At 45.5% G+C, this 26,075-nt stretch overlaps 1 long non-coding RNA gene across 5 annotated transcripts in view; it reads left to right on the top strand.

Annotated features, from left to right (window-relative positions):
- Positions 1-26,075, top strand: part of LOC144782605 (uncharacterized) — an 834,782-nt gene that overhangs the window by 78,490 nt on the left and 730,217 nt on the right. The gene's annotated exons all lie outside the window — the stretch shown is intronic.

Below are 26,075 nucleotides of genomic sequence, written 5' to 3'. Positions count from 1 at the left end.
ATGGTAATATTTACCTATCATTCACTCATTCAGGGTTTGTAAAGCGCAGCTACTCACCCGTGAGGGTCACAAGGCACTGTGGGGGAGAGAGGGGAGCAGCAGAGGGGCACAGCGAATCAGACTAATTGCTAAGTTCATCCAAAGAGCCAGGTCTTGAGGTCCTTCCTGAATTGAGTCAGCAAGTGCGATTTCCTGAGGTGGATGGGCAGGGTGTTGCTTGTCTTGGAGGTGAGGTAGGAGGACATTCCTCCGGTTCTGGTCTTGCGAACTCTTGGGACGGTAGCCAGTGAAAGTTGGGTGGAGAAGATGTGTCTGTTGGATATGTGGAATGTGAGGCGGTGATTCAAGTATGGGGGTATGGCATTGTGAAGGGCCTTGTATGTGTGGGTGAGGAGTTTGAAGGTTATTCTTCTGTCGACTGGGAGCCAGTGGAGGTCGCGGAGGTGTTAAGTGATGTGGCTGCAACACAGGATGTTGAAGATAAGTCTTGCTGCTGCGTTCTGGTCATTCTGGAGTCTTCAGAGGAATTTCTGGGTGACGCCGGCATAGAGTGTGTTGCCATAGTCGAGTCTGCTGCTGGCGAGGGCAGGGGTCACTGTCTTCCTGAATTTGGTGGGGATCTACCTGAAGGGCTTTCAATGCCAGCGGAGTGTGTTGAAGCAGGCCGAGGAGACAGTGTTTATCTGGTGGTCCATTGTGAGCGAGGAATCCAGTACAATGCCGAGGTTTCGTACGTGGTTCGTGGGGGTTGGGGGACTTTCTAGAGAAGAGGGCCACCAGGAGTCGTGCTAAGCAGCAGGATGAGGACTTCTTTCTTGTCCAAGTTGAGCTCCAGGCAGCTGTCCTTCATCTAGGTGGCGACGGCGTTCATTCCTTCGTGGAAGTTTTTTCAGGTGACAGTGGGGTCTTTGGTAAGGGAGAGGATCAGCTGGGTATAGGAGATGATGTTCAGCCCGTGGTTCCTGATAATGGCTGTGAGGGGGCCATGAAGACTTTGAAGAGGGTGGGGCTTAGGAATGAGCCCTGGGATACTCAACAGCTGGTCTTTGTTGCTTTCGAGAGGTACCGTGGGAGTCTAACCCGTTGTGTTCTGCCGGTGGAGAAAGGAGCAAATCCAGTTGAGGGCCTTATCTTGGATACCAGCGTCGTGAAGTCTTGGGGCTAGGGTGTAGTGGGTGTAGTGGGAGACGGTGTAGAAGGTCACTGAGAGGTCCAATAGGACGAGGGCCGCGGTTTCGCCCTGTTCGAGGAGGGAGCGGATGTCATTGGTGCCGGTGAGGAGGCAGTCTTGGTGCTATGATTGATTCGGAATCCGGATTGGGAGACGTCAAGGACATGGTTGTTTTTGATAAAGTCGGCTAGCTGGACATTGATGACTTTTTCGATGACTTTGGCTGGGAAGGGGAGCAGGGAGAGCCTGAAGTTCTTGAGGTCCGTCGAGTCCGCAGAGTGTTTCTTCAGTAGAGGGGTTGATCTCGGCGTGTTTCCAGTCATCGGTGTAGGTGGCAGTCTCAAGGGCGCAGTTGATAGTTCGGCATAGATCAGGTGTGATTGCGTAGGCAGCTCTGTGGAAGATGCGGTGCGAGGATGGGGCCGAAGGTTGTCCGGAGTGGATGCTTTTTATGATCATTATGGTGTCGTCCATGGTAAGTGGGGACCAGCTGTGCAAAGTTGGTCGGGGGAGGGATCAGCGTTAGTTGTTGTGATTTCTAACACACTGGGGTGGTCCTGGGTGTCGAAGTTGTTGGAGATAGTCTTGATATTGTGATTGAAGAAGGTGCTGAGTCTGTTGCAGAGGTCTTTAGAGGGTGGGACATCTGTTGTCTCGCTGCTGATGCTGAAGAGTTCTTTTGTGTGCATTGTTGGTGATTCTGTCTTGGAAGGCCTTCTTCCTTTTGGTTTTGATGAGGTGGTGGTGAACGTTTTTGGCTGCTTTGAAGGCGGCATGGGCTTCCGGGGTTTTGTTGTTCCCCCATGTCTGCTTAAACCGTCTACAAGTGCGCCTGGACTCTTGAAGCGTGGGGGTGAACCAGCTTGCTTTCTTGACGTGTTGTTTGCCTGTGGCTTTCTTGAGGGGGTCAGAGGTGTTGGCACAGTTTGCGATCCATTGGTGGAGATTGTGTGCTGTGGTGTTGACGTCTGAGGATGTCGGTGGTGATGTGTTGTTGAGGAAGGTGGTGAGTTGATCTTCTGTGACTCTGTTCCAGCTTCTGCAGGGTAAACTGTGGGCGTAGTGGTGTGCGGTGGGTTTGTTGAAAGAGAAGTGGATGCAGTGGTGGTCGGTCCAGAAGAGTTCGGTGGTGTGGCTGTAGGAGATGCTATTTCCTGCGGCGAAGACAGGGTTGAGTGTGTTCCCTGCTGTGTGAGAGGACTGGTTGTTTAAGTTTTACATTGCCGATCTTCTTGAGGACGTAAGAGGTGTTGTTCTGGTAGAAGTTCAGGTCTCCGAGCATTTTTTTTATTTTGAAAAGTTTTATATAGCACAAACACGACCCACCAGGGTATCGGAGCGCTGTACATCAAATCATAGACAATAAGCAAGTACAAAACGAAATGATACACCAAATAAGAGGTTACAAATGCACAAAATGCTTAGTAGTGCTGTAGGATAGAGTTGTACACAAGGCGTTAGAGTTACTAAGGGAGGCAATTGGTTTATTGTCGCACTTGGCTCTTTAACCCGTTGGCTGCTGCCGTCGGCCAACGGACGTCGCGAGCACTACCTCGGTAGTGTTGCGCACGTGCATAGGCTGACGCAGCCCCATCCGTTTCTCCGAACGTTCAGCACTAGCGCAGAACGTTCGAAGCAGCCAATGGGTTAAAAGTAATCCTTTGACTTATTTTTTTAATGCTGCTATGGAGGGGTTTGTTCTGATTTCAGGAGAGAGATCATTCCCTATTCTTGGAGCCAGACCAGAGAAGGTGCAGTTGCAGGTTTTCTTCTTTTTTAACTTTTTAGTTTTTAGCACTTGAGTTATGGAACTTCTAAGGGCTTGGTTCGTGCCTGAAATTTCAAGTTTTTTTGTCAAATAAGGAGTGTTATGATGTAGTGTGTTGTGCATTAAGCAAGCTACCCAGTAACGGACCCATGCATTGAGAGAGAGCCAGTTGAGTTGGATTACATCTGGAGTGATGTGGTCACGGTTACTTGATCCTGTGATGAGTCTGGCAGCAGAGTTCAAAGTAGCCGTTAGATGTGCCAGTTTAGCTTGGGTAGCCCAGCCTGGGTCCCAATTCCATAGTCTGAACGGGAGATGACCAGTGATTGGACAGCTAGTTTCATGTCTTCAGGCAGTAGGAACAGTTTAACTTTCCTTTGCGTTGATTTGATGATTGGCTCCTCTTGTTGTTGCACTGATGTGGTCTTGCATATTTAAACATTTGTCCATGGTTATGCCCAGGGATTTACTAGGGTCTACAAAAGGTGGGATGCAATTTAGGGCCGTTAGTTGTTTGAGGTAATCCTTACTGGGTGCTAAGCGACTGTGGGGGCAATTAGGAGGAACTCTGTCTCGAGTGCGTTCAACATAAGATGGTTTTGAGATAACAATTGTTGGGTTTTCCGAAGTTCAATTTTAAGAGCTTTGATGTCATCCAGAGTAGAAATTCTCATTTACAGTTGAGTATCATCTGCATACTTGTAGTGGTTTATGTTTGAATTGTTCAGAATTTCGGTGAGAGGTTCGATGTAAAAGTTGAAGAGTGTGGGAGAGAGGGCGAATCGTTGAGCTACTCCAAACGAGATCAGTTTACTGTTGGAAAGGCCATGGTTGACATTGATCCTTTGTGTTCCATTATGAAGGAAAGAAGCAACCCAGTCTAAAACTGAGCCCGATAACCCCATCCTTTTTTCAAGTACTTCAATCAAGATAAAATGGTTGACCATGACAAATGCCGAAGAGAGATCATGCAATATGAGCAGGCATGGTTCCTTCTGGCCGAGTAGTTTTAGAGCATCATCAACAATGTGTGTTAGTGTTGTTTCTGTACTATGACCTGATCTGAAGCCTGATTGGTATTGGTTAAGGAGCTGTTAGGTTGTTAGGTTCGGATAAATCAGCATTTGGTTTCTTCCGGATGGGGATGACTTGTCCAATCTTGAGGCAGTCTGGAATTGTGCCCTGAATGAGAGATTCATGGACAATCTTAGACCAGAGGGAGGGGAAATGGAATTTGTAAGCTCTTTAAAGAACTTGGTAGGCATAGGATCATTGAAATGGTTTGAGGGTTTTTGTGCATTTAAATTGTTGCAGAGCTCTGCATCGTTTGGAAGTATAAAGGAATTCCATGATGCACCATTTTTTGGAGTAAAGTCTGGTAGGCCAGGAAGAGGTGGATTCCCAGGACTTCGTTGTGTTCAGGAAGTGGACAGAGACTGTTGATGCATGCCCGTGAAGGGTAGTTGCAGTTCTAGTTCAATCTTTTTTGTTTTTCCAACAAAGTGTGCTGAGGACTCCTTACCGTTGGGCAGTGAATCATTGAGTGATGATCCTTGCATGACCAAGGGGTTCGTTTGATGATTTTGAATAGTTTTTTAGGTCTATTTTTGTGATTGTCAAGTTGTGACGTAAAGTAATCTGTTTTGGCACAACGAATATGTTTGTTATACGCATTCCTTGTTCTCCTTAGCTATTTGAGGGTGGTTATATTTGGGGAGTTTCTCCAAGATCTCTCTACAATTCTTAGTTTACGTCGTTCCTCGTTAAGGGACCCGTTGAACCAAGGTTTTGAATGTTTGCTAGGCATTCTTTTGAGCTGCAAAGGGGCAAGTGAATCAAGTAAGTCCGACATGGAATGAATGTAGTGTTCAGTGAGGCCATCCAGATTTGTCACTACTCTGCCCCAGGGAGACGTACAATGGATGGTGCGGGGGTGTTTGCATGCAACAGCCAGAGATGTTGATGAAGTACCAAATTTACCATTAATGATAGACATGGGATTGCACCAAATGCTATACCTTCCCAAGGCAGGCGTAACAAGGAGAAATATCTTTTAATTCTGCTCATTTTTTCCTCTTTCTATGTGTGCTGCATTGTACAGAAAACACAGATGAAAATGCCTCAGAGTATTGTGTTTGTGCAAGAAGTTCCCCTTCTTGCACAAAAAGAATCCTCCTAGCAACGCAGGCACCTTTGCACCATGATGCAAGAGTGCCTGCATTGGGGCTAGGCAGCACATCATGCACCAGCATTGAGAAAAGGCAGGAATGCACCGTATTGTGATAAATACAACACATTCATGCCCTTTCCCTGTAATGCAGATTATCACAGCATGGTGACTGCTTTACATAAACATAAATATTTCCTTGGGCGTTTAGTTCCACTCAAGGCCACCTATCACTTGTGACTATCCACAAAGATACATCGTTGTGGATGTTCACCAGATTTGCAATGGCCACTGATCTGGTAACACCCATTTTTTTCTCCTCCACCCCTTGTGTACGACTGCAGTAAATGCAATCCATGCCTGTTAATATCTATACTGGTACTATCTCCATATCCTTCTGGAGAATGTAGTCAAACCACAGGGGAAACCGAAAGTATAGAGAAGCGGGTCGCGAATTATCCCTACGTGGATATTTCTACTGATCACAAAAAAGAAGAAGTTGAGCCTGTTATCCCATGCCCAGCTGTTATGCCATATGCTATTTGTCCACTGGTTTCAGAGGGTCTCTCCTCCTCCATCCACTGCCAGAGTAAGATAAGTAGGCGTCCATTGACCTCTAATTCTATTGAAGAGGGTGGGGAACCAAGTACACTTTCGATATTGTCCTGGAATCTAGCTGGGTTGGGCAACAAACTTGACTCACCAGAGTGGGTGGAATTCGTTGAGGAATACGACATATGTCTATTCCAAGAAACGTGGGCCAGAGAACAACACTCCCATGCAGGGTTCGCCATCTTTGAGATCATGGCAAAATGGGGTGGGAGGGGCTGACCGTCAGGCGGCTTGTCAATTTGGGTAAGTTCCCACATCGGATGCAAGGCTAGAGACGTGGTAACAAACTCACCTGATATCCAGTGTGTTGTCCTGGAGTGGGCGACCGGTGATAGAGTAGCACTAATAAATGTATACTCTAGACCGGTTGGCGTTGGGGGCACTTCAGGAACAATTGAGGAGCTGGCGGTGTTTCTTGACCGTGCAACCCTCGGTCCATCACTTATAATGGGGGGGGACTTTAACATCCAGTACGAGCCCCTTCCGGATCATCTGGATGGTGTGTTCAATGAAGAAGATGAACTCTGGGAGATACCCACTTTGCCGGGCCCGCCGGTGAAATCATGGTCGCCCCTTGCCACTCAAATAATGTCCCTCACTTTGTCCCACTCATTAAGGGCTTGTAATGGGCGGTTCAAAGGGGATAGCCCACCCCAGTACACCTTCAACAGACCAGGGCATGAATCACAAATTGATTACCTCCTGGTCCGGACTAGGGACTGGAATAAAGTTAGGGACTTTACTATACTTAAAAGGATTGACAGTGACCACAATGTACTCTCACTGAGGTTCGCCGTACAGGGCATGCCATTTCCAAACACAGATAAAAACTCTGCCCCTTCGGAAGGTCTTGTTGCATCTAGTAGTAGACGCAGGATCAGATGGGCCACACTAGTGCAGAACCCAATAAATACCCAGAGGTTATACGAGATAGTGGTCGCGGCCCTTGAAAAAGTAAGGGATTTCCTCCTTCAGTCATCAACTTCTGATAACTTCAGAGTGATGGGGGATATCCACTCCGAGCTCTGTACCAACCTGGCAGAAGTATTGAACCCGGTGGTTGGGATGAAAAAGGGGAAGAAAAGGAGAGCCACATGGTTCAATGCTCCTTGCAGAAGTGCAAAGGCTGCCCTCTTAGAATCCCTAAAAAATCGGGATACCCCTAGTAAGATAAGGTCCAAGAGGATGGCCTATAAACTTACCACCCGTAATGCCAAAATAGAATGGGACCAGCATAACTGGTCGGAAATGACGGCTGCCTTGGCATTTCACGATGCCCGCAAATTCTGGCAGATCGTCAAGCATGGTTCGGCTGAACCCACACCTGCAGTAGATGCTAATATTGCTGCCAAAGTATGGGAACATCACTTTAAATCTTTGTACAGTGTCCCCAATCCGGGCCAATTAGGGAACTCACTTGATACACTAACGCCCGAATCCTTAGAATGTGTGGACAAGATGGTTGGGTTTACTTTGGGAGAACTTAACAGGGCAATTCTTGACCTCGCGCCTGAAAAGGCGCCTGGATTGGATAAACTCCCAGGCGACCTCTATAAACAGGAGGTTAAGATCTGGGCCCCCTACTTGAGGGAGCTGTTCAATGCAATCCTGAAAGGCATGGCGACCCCCCCGACTTGGCTGGGGGCAGAGATAGTCCCTATATTTAAGAAGGGTTCCCCTCTGCTCCCAGCCAATTATAGGCCAATAAGCCTGATAGATGTTTCTCAGAAACTCTTCACCAGGCTATTACTGGTTCGTTTATCGGAATGGATGTCAGACCATGATATTCTGAGCCCATTCCAGGCGGGTTTTAGAAAGAAGATCTCTACTATAGACCAGGTCTTTCGGCTTGCCCTCATTCACTGGAAAACGGTACAGCTGGAGGGTGGCAGCCTCTACACTGTATTCGTGGACCTGAGGGCGGCCTTCGACCTGGTCCCCCGCAGAAAACTATGGGAGGTGCTGACCAAACTAGGGGTCCCTGGGGGTTTGCTGGAGATGATTATTCTTCTCCACGCTGCCAACTTTGCACAGGTGAGGTGCGGCAAGGAGGGGGCATTATCTAATCGTTTCCCTGTTGACGGGGGGGTTAGGCAGGGCTGTGTGCTCGCGCCAACCCTGTTTTGCCTCTACGTCAACAGGGTAATAGCCCACCTTGGTGGAGTTGCCAATTCGGACGCCCCAAAGTTGGCAGGCAGCAGGGTACCGGCGATAAGGTTTGCCGATGATACCCTGCTGCTCTCAAAATCCCCAATGGGGATACAGCGCGTCCTAAATGGCTTTGTGGAATTCTGTGGGAAACATGGCCTAGAAGTTAACACCCTAAAGACCAAATGTATGGTCTTTAATGCCCCACAAAGGCTACGAACTGCCCCTACCATCGGACAGACAAGACTAGAGAGGGTGCGTACTTTTGAGTATCTTGGGCTCTTATTAAATGAGAACATGACCTGGTGCACACACCAACAGAAAGCACTACTCAAACTGGCCCAGTACTCGGGAGGGGTCACGAGGCTTATGGGAAATAACAGATCACCTATTAAACCTGTCGGCCCACCACTCCAGATCTACAAGGCACAGGCAAGGGGGGCCGCCATGTATGGCTGTGAGCTGTGGGGGCACGTACCTTCTCATGAATTGATGAAAGAAGAGAACAAGTTTTTAAGGAAGGTGGTACGACTTCCGCCAAGCACGCCTCTAGTACCATTGAGGTTAGATTTAGGGCTGCGACCCATAAGTGAAGAACTGGCACTGCGTCCTCTTGTTTATTGGCGCAGGCTGTGGGCAGTTCCAGAACTGAGCAGTTACAGGCAGGGTTTGGAGGAAGTTTTAGCCAAGCCTAACGCTGGTAAAATTAAGTGGCTTAAATTTATTAGAACTGAGTTGGAGGAATTGGGCTTATTGACACTCTGGTCTGATCCTCTATCTGCATGTCCACTAATTTCCAAAAAGAGATTGGCTAAGGCATACAACGAAAATAAACTAGCGGCACTTCGTCGCCAGGAAACTTTGGGCACACACACGGAGCTATTTTTAGCTATCAAGGACAGGTACAGATTTGAATCAGCCCTGGATAAAATTTATCCTCCACTCCTCAGGAAATTATACTTACAATGGAGGCACGGGACTCTTCCTATCAGAGTGCTAACTAGTAAGTGGACCAAATCCCCATCTAGTCTATGCCCGGCCTGCGGAGTGGACAATGAATCAGAACTCCATATAGTCTTTTTCTGCCCAGCCTACTACGTTTCCCGAAAGAAATGGATTATTCCCATTTGTAGGAGTCTGGGGTTCGCAGAGTGTAAGGCCGCGTTTAGAGTTCTCAAATCAGATCTGTCTACACACATTGTTTTTGCTGTCGCCAAGTTCCTAGGAGCAATGTGGTATCAGAGAAGCCAATACCTCAAGGCTGGTGACTGATTACGGACTAACTGTAGAATAAAACCAGAAACTCTGTACAAATGAAATCTTAAAGTACCCGGATGAATTGTGATTTTATTATTTTAATGTTTTAAAAATTCTGAAATGAACTATGCATATCTTTTATGGTGATATAATTACCGAAATAAAGATTTATGAAATGAAATGAATATCTATAGAATATTGTGTGGTTCAGGATCGATAGTTTGCAACACGTGGATTATGTTTTATCCACGCCTAGTTATCATTTAAGTAAACAATTTTGGGAAGGGAACCAGGCCCTGCGTTCTTAGGTAGTCACAGGCTGTGCATCTCCTCAGTCCTCTGTCACTAAACCCACCATTAGGTGAATGAGAATTCTTGAGTGTAGGCCATGAAACCTATGTTCTGGGTCTTGAAATCTTGCTTTAAGATCTTTTTCCCCACGACTCCCCCACCCCCATGGTTTGAATTTGGTTTTATTTGCACGTATTTCGTATGTAGATTATGCCGACTGCTCTATTGAGTGATGGGGGTGTTTAGCTCAAATAACTATGATGATAGCGATTGTTTGAGTACAATACAAATGCTCATTTGCTATTTTGTAACATGAACAGTTCTTTTCTCCTCCTATTTCCTGAAGATTTCAATTACAATAATGGGCATTTTGTTGGACTGTGTACTGATAATTCTGATAGTGATTATTAACCACAGATTCCTTTCCTTTTGAATAGATTCCTTATGTCTAATATCTTTAGGCGTCATACTGGATCCGTTAACCTTTCCATAGCAATTCCCCCCAGTGCCGACAGATGGTGTTGTCCGGCATTGTATGTATTCATGCCACTTTGTCCCATGCAGGCATGACTTCTGGACCAGTACACATGGACCAAATGCACATTCTGGCGTCAGTTCCTTTCTTTCTGCACCAACCGACGCTGATCTGGAGATTCAACTGTCATTTGGACAAATGTCACCAAAACTGTCAGGGTTCAAACCTTTTATGACATGTAACAGACAGATGTTGGTTACAGATCCATATAACAATTTTGATGTCTTGGTGCAAAGTTGAATAAGAATGCCATGTGTGACCATGATAAGAAGCTAGGGGAGTTGAGGAAGTCAAATACCCATTCTGGATTAAAATCTGCAGTGCAACAGTACGATCAAGTTCAAGAATGAGGGCTCACTCTTGTTCCGGAGGTTGTTCTCCTGACGGACTTCCTCCAAGTCAGGTAAGTTGGGAAAGAGCCATAAAACCGTAAGAATTCAAAGCATGGTTCACCTGCAATGTGAGCACGCCTTTTGAAGTCACACAATGCATCTTTCACCTCTAGGGCATGTAGCAGTTCCCCCATTGCAGAACAGGCAACAAAACTGTTCCCTTTCCAGATTCCTTCTGATCGGGTGGTGATACCAGATGAGCTCCATCAGCTGAAGTTAGCTATGGAAAAGATTTTGGAGCCATACAGGATCCCTTTGGTGTGCCTTCAGACCTTGTGGATCTGAGGGGGCCTCCAGCTGGTCAGCTATTGACAGAACCAACCTTGTCCCAAGGGTGGTACCGGCGCTGACTCAAGTTCCATTGCATAGGGTACTGGCGACACCTTTGGCTTCATCCTCCTGCCACGTTTTGCGTCGACGTTGCTTCTCCCGGTGCCACAGGCGCTATTACTGACACCATTACCTACGTCTTAGTCAAAGATCTGAATGTTTTGTCATACTCAGAACATACTCCCCCACATAGGCCAAGAATGTATGCCCAGTCAGAGCCAGATACAAGCAGGGCGCAATTTTCCTTTGTGAAGAATGTCAACCCTTTTGTACACAATGTGATATTTTGGATGGCCTAAGAGATGCTAGCGTATTGGATACCTCATCTAATATTGGACTGGCATCACCTGCGGTGGCCACGGAGTATACTAATTGTTTTGCCACAGTGATGCGGAGGACGACAGAGGTCTCAGACTTTGTCCTGCCTACTCAGGTAAAAACAACACTACTGATAGCGGTTTTAAACCGGGCTCAGTCATACCGGGAGTAGTTGTTTCTCTTTAATGAGGCATTAACATATTTTCTTGTGGGCACCTAGGCAAAACCAGGATCTTGCGCATCAACTAATAGGCAGGTTGCAAGATACCATAGGCCAGCTATTGGATATCTGGACATTTTGGTGTAACATCCAACTCTGGAAAGCGTTGTGGTACAGGCTTCTTCGAGTCGTACCAACTGAAATGAATTTCCAACTACTCCTGCTGATAAGGAGTTGAAGAGAATGGAAGCACATGCAAAGAAGGTCTTTTCATCAACCAGTCTGGACCTTATGTTTGGTTCACAAATCGTGTCTTTTTGGGACATACTCCCATGCTTTATGCAATAGGGTGGCTGATGTTATATCAGCAGTTTCTGAAGACGTCAGGCAGGTGTTGTAGCATCTGGTCAACGATGGGCAGGATGCTGCGAACTGTTTTATTAAATCAGGCTTAGAGACCACTGATTGTCTTAGTAGAGCAATTGGTACCAGCATAGTGCTGAGACACCACACTTGGATTCACTCTTAAGGCTTTTTCACAGACGAGCAGCAGTCATTGATGGTTTGATGGCCTAAACGTTTTGGTGCGAAGGCAGTCTCAACCCTTAAAAATGTTCAAGGATAGTAAAGCTACTGCAGACCCTTGGGCTTAGCAACACAAACTCTTCAGTTTCCCCAACAACAGTGCCCTTTTTCAAGGCTTCAGAAAGGACTTCATGCAAAGACAGAGGCAATATTAGTCTCAGCAACAACAGACAGGCTAATCCTTTAGAGGAAAAGGTCAGAGATCAGGCTGTCAATGTTCAGGGACCCAAGGCCATGTTCCAGCCAGTCCTTAGCTCCTCCTGCTGCAGCCGCAGCCAAACCAATTTAATTTGGCGTTGACTACTTACGTTCAGCTGGTTGTAGTTCGAATCACCATTTACCTGCCCGTATGGAGGAGCATCACTTCTGATCATTGGGTGCTCCATATCAAGAAATAAGGTTACTCCTTACTGGGCCTTTCTTATCTTCCAGACATGCCACCCACACAACAACATTTCCCGGCAAACCTCTTTTCTATACTCCAAAAAGTTACAGCTCTCTTGACTAAGAGTGCTATAGAGAGGGTTCTGATTTTAAAAATTGGGACTGGTTATTACTCCCATTACTTTCTGATTCTGAGAAAGGACTGAAGCTTTAGTCGAAAACCTACATCTATGCCCTCTGAACTTCTTCTTAAGCAAAGAGAAGTTCAAGATGCTCACCCTGGCCCAAGTTCCCTCTGCCTTCGATCCGGGAGACTGGATGGTAGCACTGGGCTTGCGGGATAATACTTCCACATTCCCATTCAGCAGTACCTGCAGTTTTAGGCAGGCAAGGAGCATTTTCATTTTTTTGCGCTCTCATGTTGTTTGACTAGTGCACCTTGGGTGTTAACAGAGGTGATGGTGGTTGTTGCAGGCCTTCTGAGGAGATTGGGAATACTAGTCTTCTCATACTGCAACAGCTGGCTACTGAAGGCGGGTTCGCCTCAAACAATTGCAAATCATTGCCAAACAACGGCCAACCTGTTGACATCTTGGGGTTTCTCCATCAACATGCCAAAGTCAAACCTGACTCCTTCACAGCATCTCCCCTTCATCAGAACCATGGATATGGTGTTCTTCTGAGCTATCCCTCCACCTCAAGGAATCCAGGGCATTTAGGCAATGATCCCGATATTTCAACCTGGGTCTCAGTGAGAGAAACTCTGAGGGTTCTGGGCATTTTGGCCTCCTATATCCTGCTTGAGGACCACAGTAGGTAGCACACGCAAGCTCTGCAATGTGATCTGAAGTCTTTGTGGGCTCAGCACATAGGAAATCTGTAAGATTTCATCCAGGTGTTGGAGAAGACTGGAAAGACCTGCAGTACTGCTCGACCGCAGTTGTACCAGCAGCAGACTCCTCTCCCTACTCCATCCAAAGCTAACAGTCATAAGGGATACATTGTTACTGTATTGGGGAGGTCACCTGGAAGAAGTGGTGATCAGAGAACTGTGATCTCCTGTGGAGACTCACTATATCAACTTGGTGGAGTTGCAAGCGATTTGTTTGTCAATGAAGGTGTTCCGCTCGTCCGTCAAAGGGTAAAGGGTATAGGTACTCATGGATAACACACCTGTAATGTGTTGTGACAAACAGGACGGTATGGGGTCACAGGCACTGTGCCACGAAGCTCTACATCTCCGGAAGTTGCTAAATGCTCATGGCATCTCCCTGGTCGTACAACACCTGGCGGGATCTTTAAACGCCAGGCTGACAAAATCAGCCAACACTGCCTAGTGGATCACAAATGGTGATTACACTCAGAGGTGGCACAGAGACTCTTTCAACATTGAGAGAACCCTGTATCGATCTGTTAGAAATTGTTTTTTTGGTTGGCAGAGGTATGCACCCTGTCCAAATAGGAATCACAATCCTAGTCGGGGTATCTCAGAAACACACTTTAAATGAACCTGTGCACACCCTCAGGTAGCCTGACACAGAGCAGTCAAGCTTAACTTAAGAGGCAGTGTGTAAAGTATTTGTGCAGTATCACAGTGAAACCACCACAAAAAGACTCCACAACAGTTGAGAGAAATAGCTTATATTTTTATGAGTAAAACAAGACTGAAATTACGAAAATCCAATACATAGAAATCAAGATATGAATTTTTAAAGAATACGTAGTTTTGTAGGGCTTAGAAACAAATAGCCCCAACCGGGGCTATCTGGTCTCTTTGGACCTGATCAAATCCAAATATTGAGACTGACAGCGATGAAGCGCAGGCCGGACACATGGACCAGCCTTTGCTCGCTGAACAGAATGTTGGATGCGTCAAGGACCATGCTTTACTGTAGATCTCTCAGAAGTAGGCAATGCGTGGGTTCTGAGCTATTCAAAGAAGAAGATGCATTGAGAGTCAATAATGATGTGATAAACATCGGGGTGATGCGTTGTAGAATGGCCGAGCTGTAGGCGATGGGAGCAACACAAAGCGATGCGTTGGCACAGAGCCGCGCAAAGTCGTTAATGTGTCGAAAACAAGGGACGATACGCTGCACAGATAGCGATGTTGTTTCTGTGGTTTGTGCAACAATGGTGATGCATCACAGTAAAGGGAAATGTGCTGGTTCCGATTGCCGCAACTTTGTCGATATGTGGATTTTCTTAGTTGCAGCACTTGGTTCTCAGTCCAAGAGCCAAGGACTGGATTGGCACCACTCGGCTGAGCAGGACTCACAGCAGACAGCATCCCGGTGCTAGTTGCAGGATGAAGAAAGAAGTGTTTGATATCCCTGAGGCTGCAGAAAACAGGATGCAAGCCGGTAAGCCCTTTGAGATACTTTGGTTCTGGGATGTAGCAATGCAGGTCAAGTCCTTCTCACTCCCAGCCAAGAGGCAGCAGGCAGCTGCCTAACACAGCATAGCAGTTCAGAAACGTGGCAGTCCCACCAGCAGAACAGCAGTCCTTCTTCTTTGTAAAATGCCCTCAGTTCTAGAAGTTTTCTGATTTGGTGGTTTCAGAAGCCCAGAACTTTTACCCAGTTGCGCCTTTGAAGTGGGGGAGACTTCAAAGAGATGCTTTGAAGTGCACAGAGTCCCTTTATTTCCTGCCCCGGCACCAGACTCACTGCAGGGGGGTAGGCAACCCTTTGTGTGTGGATAGGACACAGCCCTTTCAGGTGTGTCAGCTGCTCCTTCCCATCCTGTTCAGGATGACCCATCAGCATGCAGATGGCCACTCAGTCACACCTACCCCTCTCTTGTGTGTGTCTGTCTAGAGGGATTGCAGGAAGCCAGCTGTCACCCACCCCAGACGTATATTCCAGAGACTGGCAGAAAGCACCAAATGGTTAAGGTAAGAAAATGGCAACTTTCTAAAAGTGGCATTTTCAGAATTGTAGTTTGAAAACCAACTTCACCATTAGTTGTGTTTTTAAACTGTGAATCTATAGACACCAAATTTGGGAGTACCATCTTTCCCCAATTGGAAATGACACTTATCGAATAAGGCAATCCCAATGTTATCCTATGGCAGAGCTAGTCCTTGCAGTAGTACACAACTAATTTAAGAGTAGATTACTACCAGGACATGTAAAACGTAGAAGTACATGTCCTACTATTTAAATAAAGTGCATGCTGCCCATGGGCTGTCCAGGGCCTAACTTAGGGGTGACCTATATGTAATAAAAGGGAAGGTTTGGACCTGGCAAGTAGATAAAGTTGCCAGGTCGACATGGCACTTTAAACTGCACACACAGGCTCTACAGTGGTAGGCCTGATACATGTTTAAGGGCTACTTAAGGGATTGGCACAAACAGTGCTGCAAGCCGACATGTTGCATTTGATTTACAGGCCCTGGGCACAGGTAGTGCACTTTACTATGGACTTATAACTAATTCAAATATGCCAATTGTAGATAAACCAATGTTAACATGTTGTAAGTAAAGGCCACATGCACTTCAGCACTGGCTAGCAGTGGTAAAGAGCCAAGATGCCTAAAGCCGGCAAAAACGAAGTCACCAGAAACAGGAGGTCAGATGGCAAGAAGTCAGAGGAAACCACGCCAAGGATGCCAGGTCTAACAATATCTATTTACCACAGAGAATGTGCAGTGTCACTCCTATTGCACGTTGGAGTTTCCAAGGCAGTCTTTATTAGGAGATGCTTTTCACCTGCATCAAGCATAAAACTCTCTTACACTTTTCTGCCCCTTTCTCTTCTAATGCCATGATGGGGTCTTAACTTAATCTTGATTTACCTCATTGCTTGACTTTCGAGTCTATGCAAAGTTGTTCTTTGTGACTGCTTACTCTTAAATCGGTGTTCTTCATAACATCGGCAAGGCGAGTGAGTGAACTTCAGGGCTTATCAATGGTTCTTCCCTATGTCTCCTTCTTTCCAAAGAATTTGGTCCTTTGCAGGAAATCATCATTCCTTGCCAAAGTAATCCCACTGTTTCATGCAAGACAATCCATCACTTTGTCATCCATTTATGCATTGCCTCACCCCTCAAGTAAGGAAGAGTGACTACTTTACCTTGATACTCAATGGGCACTAAGTTGTTTATATCGCGAGAACAAAGGAATTCCAACTAGACATAACAGATGTTTAAAGGATTCTCTGTAGGAAAGGAGGACAAGGAGGTGCAGAAGAGGACCATCTCTAGATAGATTGTCTTATATATTAAGTTCTGCTATGAGTTAGCCAAGAAGCAGTCTCCAGAAGGCTTGCATGCTCATCTACCAGAGCGAAGCCTGCAACCACAGCACTAGCGTGCGGTGTGCCAGTCCTGGACATTTGCCAGGCTGCTACTTGGGCTACGCTCCACACTTTCATTAAGCACTACTGCTTGGATGGCCAGGTTTGGTGGGACGGGGTATTTCGCCTGTTTAGTCCTGCAGGATTTTCTAGTCTGAGCCATTCGACAAACACGCCACCTGAAGGGTACTGCTATGGTAGCTATAAAAAATGGAGGAATTTGGGGGGCAGAGCCTAGCCAGGCAGCAAGATGGCCGCTCGTTAGAATGCTCTGACAGACAGACTGCACCATCGGGCTCCCACGTAGCCCACAACATGATGGGAGCCTGCCTGAGGTTGCGGTGAGGTTGCTAGTGTGCTTGGCGGGCATCCTGGTCAACTGGTAGACCTGCATGGCGGTCGGACCAGCTTTCGGCCTACACTGGCCCCTGGGTGAGGCCTGATACTTACGGTCGCGCTTCGCATTGACTCTTTGAGATTTGACAGCATACACTGGTTGCAGACTGACTCTGAACACCCCCTCCAATTATGTTGGCCTCTTGTACCAAGGAGAGAATAGTTCTTGGCAACCATCGAACATGACAGCACTGATCCCTCAGGACCGTGGAAACAATATACTACTTTTCGCTCAGTCACTCGTGCTTACTTAGTGTGTCTCAGAGAGTTACACTGAGTAAACAGGCTGGATGTTTTCAATAAGTATTTATTGAACAGTTGTTATTTTGTTGTAGAATAGATGAGCTGTAACAAACATTAGACAGTATAAGATATAGATGATTAGCAGTACTTTAAAGGTAAATTGATGGTATTGCTCAACCATCTTACAATAATCATGAATGCATACGAGTACATAAAACACATGATAAAAAGATGCGTACTCCTACGATGCTTCCCTAACTAGATGTACCCAAATGTACCTAGCATGTGCATAGGTGTTAAGCCAAGAATCCCTCTAGGATTTAGTCAACACCATTACCTGAAGTGAGAGACTGTGGAACCCCGTCCTGGTCTCGAGTTGGACACCCTGCGAGGGATGTTTTAGACCACTGTGAGCTGGAGTCTCAGCATCTCTGGCCAGTGTGTCGGCCGGGAAGACTCGGTCTCCTCTGCCCAATCTTAGCAAGATATGATGTATTTATACCCGTAGGTCTCTCCAGGGGTCCTACCTCGCTGTATTACTGTGTCAGCCGAAGGATGACGTTGGGCATGAACTTTATACATAGATATAATACAGGAGATGGTCGTCCTGCTGTGCTTCCAAGAATACTCATGCATAATATATGAGAATTCAAACTAGTGAAAACCCGCGTTCTGAATGCAGTGTCGAATCTAGGTAAAATGTCATTCCCTGTAAAACCGTTACAAGTGTAATGTAAGGAAGGATATAGGTGAAGGGTAATGAAGTTACCGGGGCCTATATAATGGTAACTATGTGGAATAAACCAACGACTCCTCTTCCGAATGGACGACATAGTTAAATTCTAATCGTACTGCTAGGCTGACTAGATATTTGTACGCAAATAGTTAAAAACATAAGTTTCTTGTTGTGCTAAAAATAATTTTTAAAAAGTTCTAAAAAATATCTTAAAAAGGAAAATGTCACTCAAGCCATAGCCCTAATGTGTCCGAAAGTATAGTCCAAACTACTATAAGCATTTGAAAGCCATGCATGCTCAAAAGAATGTCAATTTTGCTATGGAGTTCTAATTTTTCAGTTTGTTTCTCCAAGTAAAAGGTTGACATTTTTCGCAGCACAGGATGTTATGTTATGTTAATAAAAATGTATGTAGCCCGCGTACACCAGAAGGTTTCTTGGCGCTTAACTCGGACCATATCAGTGCAGCCGCAGATTACGCATGAGCCTGCTCGACCAGCCATGTCTTGAGCATTTTTCTGAACCCTAGGAGATTGTTACAAGACATATCCCTAACGTTAGTGAGTTCCAGAATTTAGGACCCAGATAGGAAAACCTGCATCCTCCCTGGCGTTTGAGCTTGAAGGTGGGGGTGGTTAGCAGCTGGAGATGCGCTGAACGCAGGTTACGAGGCGGAACATGTCTTGACATGAGACAATTTATAAATTTGGGACTCCTGCCGTGGAGGGCCTTAAAAATAAGGCACCCTGTCTTGAAGGCTGCACGTTGAGCGACAGGGAGCCAATGGAGTTTTACTAGTTCGGGTCAAGCAGATAGCCATTTTGGTTGTACGTAGTCTTTCAGCTTGGTTCTGCACCATCTGGAGACGTTTAAGTAAGGATAGTGGCAGACCGAGATAGATTGAGTTTGAGAAGTCAAGATGGGAGAGTACCAAGGCAATCACCACCTGTATGAGGGCGGCGTTGGTGAGCAAGTGAGCGATCTTCCTAATTTTGCGTAACTGGAAAAAGCAAGTGGAAACCACTGCCCCCACCTGGTCTCTGAGTGAGAGATCAGCATTGATCTTGACTCCTAGGCTTTTTACCGACCGGGACGAGATAGGGGGAGGTCCTAAGTCGGACGGCCATTAGTGAGGACCCCAAAGGGTCTGAGCCTTCCCGACCAGTACTAATTCGCTCTTGCCCGGATTAAGTTTAAGATGGTTAAGATCCATCCAACACTGAATATGAAGCATAGTTGCTTGAAAATCCTGGATTGAGTCTGGGGCATTGTCGATGGTGAACACCAGCTAAAGGTCGTCCACGTAATTAAAAAAGGTAACCTTCCGGTTCCGTATGGAATGGATCAGAGGCAAGAGATACAGGTTGAACAAATGGGGGGACAACGAGGAGCCTTGAGGGACCCCACACATGGTTGCCATGTTTGGAGCAGTGAAAGGGGCAAGACGCACTGCTTGCATATGGCCCTCGAGGAAGGATTTCATCCACTTAAGAGCAGAGCCCTGAATGCCGGCCTGACTGACACAGTCCAACAAGATTTCGCGGTCGACCGTGTCAAATGCGGCCGACAGATCTAGGAGCACCAAGGCCTGAGGCATGCCCTTGTCCGCATTAACTCGTAATGCATCCAGGACCACGAGTATGACTGACTCCGTTGAGTGACCTGATCGGAAGCCCGCTTGGTGACGTTGAGGTATTGAGACTGTTCAATAAAATTAGACAGACAGTTGGCGACATGGGCCTCCAATATCTTGGCCAAGAACAGTAGCAAAGAAAGAGGGCGATAGTTTGAGAGGTTCATGGGATCTGCTCCGTGTTTTTTTTTTACAAGAGGGACTACTATAGCATTCTTGAACACACTGGGTACCCGTCCTTGCATCAAGGATTCATTAAGGAAGGGTATCACACTGTGTGGCAGGGCGGAGAAAATCTCCTTTAAGATGTAAGGAGGGCAGCAATCTCTTTGGGAGCCTGATTTGACTCGGGCCAGCAAGTCTGAGAAAATCTGTGGGCTAATGGCAGGAAAGTGGTCTATGATGGCTGTATTCGTAATCAAAGTGTCTGGGAGCACCATAAGCCTGACAGTGTGGATGCTGGCTTTGATACTGGCAATTGTATTCATAAAGTAATCATTCAAGGAATTGCATAGATCTTGGGAGAGAGCCTGTTTGGGGGTGATTCTCTCAGCATGGCAGAGATCATTAACAATCAAGAAAATTTCCTTTGACCTATTGTGAGAACTCAAATGGATGGGCCAAACGAGTCAAATGTTTATGTGTCCTGGCTGGTAGAAGCAACATCCACGTTGCCTGCCTCTGCAGACGACGGTCCCTGTAACACCTCACAGATTATGTCAATTGAGCACAGATGATCTTTTGTACTGTCCACAACCGATGCTGGGGCAACCTGTGCGTCATCCAAGGCCTGGGTGTCAGAGGAGGAGCCGATGTCCATACCAACAGGAGCCTATACTACCTGTGGTGGCTCTAGGAATGCCGCCATCAACATCGGAATACGCTGGGGGCACTGCAGAACATGGGCCGTTTTCGGGTCCAGTAAAGAAAGCATCAACGTCCGGTTGCGCACACGATCGGAGTGTTAGACAGAGATCTAACACAAACTTTTCTCTGCAAAACAGACATCGGAGGACAGGTAAGATGCAGTCCATCCAGACTGGTCTAAATGACATGAACCAAGATTCACTTAGTTCTCTTAAGAAAGTTGTGCCTCAATGTTGTACCAGGCTATCACGGCATTTTCACTCCAGCAGTACTGTTTTCCTCTCCTTGGTGACTGAGACATCCATTGTGTGCAGGAAAATGACAATCAGGATACCTGCTATTAGAAACAGGATCAGCGGCAGCCCTCCAAATATGCTTCCAAATACGGAGTGTATAAAGTTTGGTATAACTGCGAGGACTGTCTGAAAGGTGCTTAATAGTCCAGGACCTATGGTCTTAAATAGGTGGACAATGCCTGTCGTATCAGACATGTTAAAGATACGCTTTACCATTTCTGCGAAATTGAAGGGGCAGTTTATACGCATGAGTGCCTGTATCCCTCCCTGCCGAAGACCTTGCAATCGGAAGATCAAACGTCTCTCGAGCGGAGGTTAAGGGCACGGATTTCTGTTAAAGTATGGCTTTCATTCTGCTCAAAGCATCCAACCGTATTAATGAAACATTTAGTGAAGGCCATAACGGCGCCTCCCTGACTGTATGTATTGGTGGAAACAATACTTGGATACAGCAAGTAACCCAGGAGCTCACGGTTACCATATATGCGATGCCCGGAAGCATCTCACAGCAGCCTTGATCGTTCAGCATCAAGCAACTCTCATTCGAAAGTAGGCTGAACGCTGGAGTGATTACAGCAGCTGTGGCATCCCTCAAGTGACAGGATAAGTTCGCTAACAAACTGTTACAGGCCCCATGAAGCATTATATCCTGGCATATGAGTGATCCCCTTAAAGTATTCTCGCAGTTTGTACCACTTAGAAACACTTATTTTTCCACACTCCAGCATCGAAATCTGTGCAGTAATTCCCAAGATTCCTTGATCAATTCCCTACCCATTTCTTCATATTTGCCTGCCTGCATTTGTTCAAGGCAATATTTGAATTGAAAGGTAGTGACCGGAAGAGTTATGTGGCATGGAATAACCATTCTGTGGACAGTGACTCTGCCACTGTAAATGCTAATCGGTCCAGTTTTTCATTACGCAGCATTGTATATTTTGCTCCCCCCCGTTCCATTTCTATCTGTTTCTCTGTTAGATTGAATGAAGAATGCAGAGACGTACTGTTTATGAAATGCCAAGGCACATCACCTGCGCGCAAAGATTGCAGCGTCCAGTTTAATAACATAACAGAACGCATTTGTGAATGCCCGTGTTGTAATATGGAAAAATCCTGTTCTAGCACATCAATAGCAGAAGATACAATGTTGCCTAGTGAATATATCCTGGAGCTTAGTGTGGTTAACCCATTGTCGACCACCGCTTGAGCTTTCTCTAGGTTTATACAATCTATTTCTCTTAATCTTTCAGCAGCCTCTTGTTATATTTTCTATATCTCATTATAGACAGCATAATAGAAACGTGTATGACATGGCTTCCTAGGATCTAATAAAAAATCCCATAGGTCCACATCCTCTGTAAGTAAGGACAAGTGTTGTTTCACATGTGTAAGTGTTGAGGTCTGTAGCCAATCGAGGCATAACTTCCACACACTGTATGATGTCACTACCCCTGGGTGTTCTCTCTGTACATAGCATGGATCTGGCCAGTTGATATTAAACCCTTTGATTTTACCCATGAATCTTTCCTGACATCTATTGGTGCCTGGGGGCAAAATCAACATCCCTTCCAATCGAAATCTGACCTATTGTATTGCATGATCTCATCTAGCGTAATCCCTTCTTGTGATGTTATGTTACCCTCAGTGTGTGATGGTCTGGGCATCCGAAGTGTATTCAAATCTTTGTTCTTGGCTAGTCCAAGACAGGCCGTTTGTTCCACTGTTTCATTCAAAAACATGATTTGCTGAGGAATAAGGCTCTAAATAGTGCCTTTGTTCCCTGGACCGGCCAGTCTCTAGAACCCCAGACAGATGTTAAGTCTGTGGTGTCTTTCCATAAGTTGAAACCTTGTTCAGACAATTGGGCAATAAAGGAAGCAGAATAAATCCGTTTGGTGTTTGTCAACATATTTTTCTGTGCTGGTGTTGGTGCAGCCCCATAATAACATGAGGCTGGGTCTGACGTGTTAAACCCTATAAAATATGGACATTTCTGTGCAAATGTCTTTGAACTGCTTTTTGGCGGTGTCGGGCAATGGTCCCATTGGTGGTATGTAAAAACATTTCGGGAATAATCAGATTTATGCAGAAAATGATGACCGTAATGTTGATAATAATGCATTGTTTCAAAGTCTGATGTGTCTTCCAACATTTCAATATTAGAAAAAGCAGCAGATTTTTCTAAATAAGACAACATAATATTTACAGTTTCATAATCCCAATCATCGGAAAATATACTCGAGGTAATGATATCACTTATTGAAATTTTAAATAAATGTGGTATTTTTAAAAGTTCGGTCGGGCCAAATATATCGTAATCAACCTTGGCCCACACTATACCGTCAGGTAAAGGAACTGCTGTAATGTTCACTGATGATAGGTCTCTTTTTCACGATGTGATGATAGATGTGGTTTGAGAATCACATTCACTTTTTGTGCTGCAGAGCTTTCTTGAAGATAAGTTCCATTTATAAGCATACTAAAGACAGTTACTAGGCCTATCCCGAAAAGAAAGAAAAGTATCCCGGTAGTTACCCAGAGTTCCACCCAAGGTGATACAAGGTAAGTCTTTTTAAGAAAGTTCACGAAATCTTTAATTTGTTGTTAGCGAGTTTTTTGGGCTGGCATCATTTCAGGTTTACTTGAATCCAATGAAAAAGTATCAAAGTTAATGAAATAGCCAGATGCAATTCAATCAATTTTCGGCAGTTCCACAGGTCTTGTGGAAACTGTAGCTTGCTCTTGATTGGGCATGTTGAAGTAGATATCTGTGTTTTGTTGAATTTACATTTATCTTTCATTTAAGTTGTCAGTTTGAACTTCAGTTTTAAGAGGAACGAGTTCCATGTCATTGTTGCGTAGTCCATCATTCCGTGCTGGTGACTCTTCAAACGTGATGAGTCTTTCTGTTTGAACTTCTTGTATAGTTGCGAGAGGAGGGTGTCTGTTACTCCGGAGTCCACATGGCCTACTACTCAGTATCGGCCACATAGTGTGGTTTGATTAAGTCTATTGAGACAAATCTTTATCCTTTTTACCGCAAGAGGTGGCAGAATTACTGTTCTTGTTTCTTCAACTGCCAGGACAGGTACAGGCTTTCTGTATGATGTCCCAAATTCATTTCTGTGTGCTATGTTTTTCTCTGACCAGGTCCCTGACTTTAGGGATGAAGACAGGTCTTGCCGTGACAGTTTCACCTGGACATTGCTTTGTAGTGCCCTGGATTCATTTACCTCCTGTAAAACAGCCAAACTGTTATTGATGTCAAAAGGTTTTTCATCTGCCACTGTACCTTCACAATCAAGATCGGGTACCCACATTCTCGTCCCAAATAGGACCTAATAGGGAGTGACACACCCTAGAGAGCTTCTTGGCATGCTATTCAATGCCTTTTGAACTCCATATAGATGTATTACCCAACTTCCACCCAAGCCTAATACTCTAGCTGTTAAAGACTGCTTTAAATCCCGTTTTTTCCTCTCCACAACCGAATTTTCCTTTGGATGGTACGGAGAGCAGTACCTTGATGCTACACCCAAATCTCCCATGGCTTCCTTGTAATCCCTAGAGCTAAATGCGGGGCCACGTCAGAATGTAATGTGCCAATTGCGTATGTCCCTATAAAGACTCGCACATCTTTGGTAACCGTTCAGGTGTCAGCCGAGCGCTGGGGCCATACCCATAGGAATCTAGAGCAGGAATCCACTGCAACCATGATATACTTGTAAGCCCCATCTGTTTGTAAGGGGCCACAGTGGTCCAAATAAACACACATGAGTGGTTTGTCTGATATTAACAATGGTGTCTGCATTGGACATGTTACGGTGGAGCCTTTCATCTGCTGACAGATGTCACATTTCAAGACAAAGGCCCAGATGTAGGTAAAAAATATTTACCGATTCTTAATTACCGAATTTTACCGATTCGGTAATTAAGAATCGGTAAATATGAAGGGTGGACATGTAGGTCCATCCAGATGTGTATTTTACCGATTCGGTAAAAATCGGTATTTACCGAATCGGTAAATACTGACCGGTAATGCTCCATTCATTCCTATGGGCTTTGAAGCCCATAGGAATGAATGGGGCATTACCGGTCGGTATTTACCGATTCAGTAAATACCGATTTTGACAAGGGTGCAGGGGGTGTCACTTTGACACCCTCTAGCACCCCCAAAAAAGGGTCGGGGCCATATGGCAGGCATACCTGCCCTAAGGGCAGGTCTGCCTGTCATATGGCACAGGTGTGCATGCACACATGTGCATGCACACCTGAATCGGTATTTCACCATCAAATTGAATTTGATAGTAAAATACCGATTTCTTAGGCCTTGTGGGACTCATAAGAGTCCCACCTACATATCAATTTGACCGAATCTGTAAAAATACCGGTCGGTAAATTTACCGACCGGTATATTTACAGATTCGGTAAAATTACCGATCGGTAAATTTACCGATTTGCCCCCTCCATCTCAAAATCCTTTTACCGGTCGGTAACGGCCGAATTCGGCCGTTACCGACCGGTAAAACCCTACCTACATCTGGCCCACAGTCCTTAGTTTGCTTTGTTAATCCTGGCCATCAGTAGTGCAGTTTCAGTAGAGAAACAGTTGCTGTAACTCCAGCGTGTGCAGAACCTATACCCTCGTGTGCTGCTAGAATTAATCCTAACCTACTATCCATATTCGGTATTACTCTATCCACCACTCCAGGAATCTGAGCAAATGTAACGGTGTTTGCATCTAACTTGTAGGAGTACTTGAGTGGAAATCTTTTCGGTACTGCTGATATATTCCGTGTAGCAATAATCACAACCATATTCTCACCGTCTATTCTCGTTTTTGAATGAGTGATTGCAGCTACGGAAGCCTTGCGTACAGCCCCCTTTGCGGCTTTATCAGCCAATAAATTCCCTTCATCGTGAACGCCATCATGTTGATAACTCAGTGTGTGTATTACGTGAGCCCTTGGTAGTTCGTTTTTCAACTCCACTACCTGTTCCCATAGCGTTTTGTGCTTAATTATGCCACCTTTTGCATCTTTGAACCCATTCTATTCCCAGTGGTGTATATATTCATAGTATGACTGTACACAGTAAAAGGAATCACACATGATTAGTGTGGGGAATTCTTGATCCTTAATTACCAGTGCCAGTAACAGGGCTTTTAATTCTGACAGCTGTGCCGTGCTGTCTCATAGATACTGGGTTTTTGTACACCTTGGATGAAACTTTCCATCCTGCATGCATCCTTTAACGATAGCACACACGGCGCTGTATTGATGTTTACTTTCTATAGCAGGCTGAGAAGAACTGTCAGTGTAAATTATGTATTCATACTGATCCAGAGGCATTATTTCATTTGGTAGAGGATATTCTTGTTCGTATTGCAGAACTGCTTGTGTTTTTAGACTTGGGTCGTACCTGTATTCTACATCTGTTGCAGTGAGAGAATTAGCCCATTGTATCCATCTTGGATGTAAGGCTTTA

This window comes from Lissotriton helveticus, chromosome 9, assembly GCF_964261635.1.
Source record: "Lissotriton helveticus chromosome 9, aLisHel1.1, whole genome shotgun sequence".
NCBI lineage: Eukaryota > Metazoa > Chordata > Amphibia > Caudata > Salamandridae > Lissotriton > Lissotriton helveticus.
The sequence above is the reverse complement of the archived record's forward strand: the minus strand, read 5'-3'. Positions and strand labels throughout refer to the sequence as shown.